The 3,476-nt window shown below is 42.6% G+C and overlaps 1 long non-coding RNA gene across 1 annotated transcript; it reads right to left on the bottom strand.

Moving 5' to 3' along the window:
* Positions 1 to 347: 347 nt before the first annotated feature.
* LOC115946759 (uncharacterized) lies at positions 348 to 2,049 on the bottom strand. Its single transcript, XR_004080795.1, has 3 exons — positions 1,994 to 2,049; positions 702 to 833; positions 348 to 426 (listed from the first exon to the last, which is right to left on the bottom strand). It is a non-coding gene; the product is annotated as an uncharacterized lncRNA (long non-coding RNA).
* Between the last annotated feature and the right edge of the window lie 1,427 nt (positions 2,050 to 3,476).

Below are 3,476 nucleotides of genomic sequence, written 5' to 3'. Positions count from 1 at the left end.
GCAGTAAAGAGGGCTGACCATTCACTACAAAAATTCCAATGGCTCTCCAATAGGACACCATCAAAGCAAAAGCTGTCAACACATGTAGTGTCTACACCCAGTGTTGAGTTTATTTAATTATGATGACTGAAAAGAACTATGCTGTAGTCCAAAATGGAAAACAAATTCTCAAAAGACCAACCAATTTAAGACCTTCACATGGATCTCTTTTTTTTTTTTTTTGTCCTCTGTTCTGGTGGTAAGCAACAGCAATGTAGCTGTCAAAGTCATCAGTTTCAGTGTAACATCCACAGTCACCTGTTAGTTTACAGTGAGGCATTTGTATTAGCATCTGCATCATACCTGGTGAACAGCCATTTTTGAGAACACTTCCTCCTGAAATGCTTTTGCAGCTTCAATCCGTCTCTCAAGTTTGGATAGTTTCTTCTGCAACAGAAGAGAAACACAGCATGACTTAAGAAACACTGAAGAGTTCACCTTAAATAAGGAAGCTAGATATCATTATGATACGAAGAGTAGACAGTGAAACAACTGCCATGAACACAAGCTTAAAATTGAACTGCTACTAATTTACCTTTCTGTCACACAAGATGAAAAGAATGCATACTTTTGGGGTCCTTCTCAGGGAGTATACCAGGTATTACAATAGCCTTATGTGGTACACATGCAAACTATTCATACAGCTATGCAAAGACACTTACTAGGAAGGATATGGTTGTTTCTTCATGGGTTTCTTTGCATTGGACTTCTTCAACTCTTCTGTTTAAACTTTCTAGGTTTTGATTAAAGAAGTCATATAAGATACATATCCACTCACCAATCACAAGATTAATCTATAATAAAGAAAAGACATATTTCAAATCTAAAAGTCTAAAAACATTGAAACAATTACACAAAACCAGTACTGAATTTAAAATCTACCTAAGGTTTAGGAGAGTAAGGTCATTGCTTTATATGGTTTACAGGACATTTCTGGTAGGTACAAGACGTACCTTGTCACTCTTCATTGGACTAAACTCACTTTACATAAAGGAGGTGTGAATACATACTTCACTTCTAAACTTGAGAGGTAAAATCAGGATGGTATATTCATCACCACCACTGCACCGGAATAACTTTAAACAGTTTTTAAAATGTGCATAATTTCTCTGTGTACAAAATTTAGGATTTTACTTTCTACAGGACTGATGATCAAAAATTGAGAGGCAAGATCTCTGCTCCTAAGCAGAGAGTACTCATGAGCAAGTGCAGCTTGATATTCTGAGAAATAAAATATTCTTATTGATTATATAAAAACAAATATTTACATTTCAATACATTATAAATAATATTATTTAAATTAAAGTTATTTGTTGATCAAACACACATCACAATAGGTATCTTTGATACCAACTACAATGAAAAAATGTCCATATAAACAGGACTGAGAGTATCTTAATGTCAAGAAAATAAAGACTTTCATAATCAAGTAGTGGATTTCCTGGGGGGAAAAAAAAGTTTCCATTAAGAAAAATACAAATTCTTGTCATTATTCTCTACATGAAGTACTTGTTTTCTGCCTCTGTGATAAAAAAAGAAATTGCTAAACTGATACCTTTCATTCAATGACTTTACTGAATTGCTTCTGCTATGTTGCAACAATTCAATAGCTATTCTCCTTTACAAAAAGCAAAAGAACAAAGGAAGTATTTAGCTTGTTTACTTCTCTTAATCAAAATACTTATTTCCTATTATACCTAATAATTGTTAAAATGTTGAGGCTTTTAAAATACTCTTACTACCTTGAACAAAGCATTGTCTTGGTGCCAGTTTGAAAGAGAAATCTGTCTCCAAGACAGATATTGATGAATAGATATTAATATGCTACAATACAGACAGATATCACAGGCACTTATGCTGGGGACACTCACAGGACCAGATTTTTCTGGTCATTCACTACAGCCATAAGTCGAGAACTAACTACTGCTTTCTTGAATCAGCTGTTCCTTCTCACCCTTTTCACTCCTTCACATATCCTTCTCTATTTGTCAGTCTTTCCAATTCCAATGCAGACAGGAGGGAGCTTTGTACTAGCAGGAAGACACCTACAACACCGGAGCAGAGCGGGGGGAGATCAGCATCCAGGAGCCTCACCTCAGAGTGACAAGAGCCACAGAGGAGGGAGCCTCAAGTCCTCAACAGGACTTGCCCAGGAGCCAGCAGCTCAGCTCACACGAGGAGCTGACTCACCGGAGGCAGAGCCAGGAGGAGCGGCACCAGCTGTGAGTGGTTAAAAATCTACCCAGGGAGCATGGAGACCAGAGCTGGCAAACAGAGTGGGTCAAGACAGCTCGCATGGGCAGGCGAGAGGGATGGTGACCACTTGCTGTATGACCAGGGCCCAGTCTGGGAGCTCTGCCCTGGCTGCCCTGATGGCTGCCAATGTAGGCACCCAGACAGAGCCAGTAGGTGGGGAGGCTGCAGTGCAGAGCTTGGATTGTAGAGAGTGCCTGCACTGGTCTGGTGAGGGAAAGGTGCAGAATGGGCAGGGCTGTGCTCGCTGCTCCTGATGGAGGTCCTTCTCCAGCAGGTGGCTGAGCTACGGGATGCTGTCAGTAAGCTGCAAGATGTCATGGGAGCTGAGAGGAAGTAGGACTGCTTGCTCCAGTCCCAAACAGCTCAGGGGCCTCAAGCGTCCACTGTAGCTCATGGAGGAAAGAAGGAGGCTGTTAACCCAGGAAGCTGGGAATTAGTAACAAAAAAAACACAACAAAAGGAGGAAAAGAGCAATTAAAAGCAAGGGGCTTCCTCCTAAATCTGCTGTACCCACCCAGAACCGCTTTGCTGTCCTGCAGGGGGCTGATGAGGAAATGCACTTGCATCAGAAACAGTCGGCTGGTGCACTGGTACAGAAGATCTCTACTGGTGCTGCCAGGAAAAAGTGGCGGGTTGTAGTAGTAGGGGACTCTGCCTTGAAAGGGACAGAAGCGCTCATCTGTTGGCCTGACCCGGTCGCAAGGGAGGTGTGTTGCCTACCTGGGGCACGGATCAGGGATGTTGCGGAGAGGCTGCCTGCTCTAGTAAGTCCCACGAACTATTACCCGCTTCTAGTGATACATGTGGGTGCTAGGGATATAGATAGTAGTAGCCTGAGGAGTATAAAGAAGGACTACAGAGCCCTGGGAGAGGTGGTTAGAAGCTCTGGAGCTCAGATAGTCTTTTCGACAATTCTCCAGGACACAGGGGAGGACCTTCCAAAGGCAAGGAGGATTGGACAGGTTAATAAATGGTTAAAAAGGTGGTGTCATAGTCAAGGGTTTGGGTGTGTTGAACATGGGGCCCACATTTGTAGGCCAGGCCTACTGGGGGCTGGTGGAACTGCTCTGGTAAAGAAAGGGAAGAGTGGCTTTGCTGGGAGGCTTGCCAGACTTGTCAAGGATGCTTTAAACTGGATGTGTTGGGGGAGGGGAGCATCATTCCATCCCAACACACCCAGT

The sequence above is a fragment of the Melopsittacus undulatus genome, chromosome 8 (genome assembly GCF_012275295.1).
Source record: "Melopsittacus undulatus isolate bMelUnd1 chromosome 8, bMelUnd1.mat.Z, whole genome shotgun sequence".
Lineage (NCBI taxonomy): Eukaryota > Metazoa > Chordata > Aves > Psittaciformes > Psittaculidae > Melopsittacus > Melopsittacus undulatus.
Note: the sequence above shows the minus strand (reverse complement) of the source record. Positions and strands in the feature narration are given on the sequence as shown.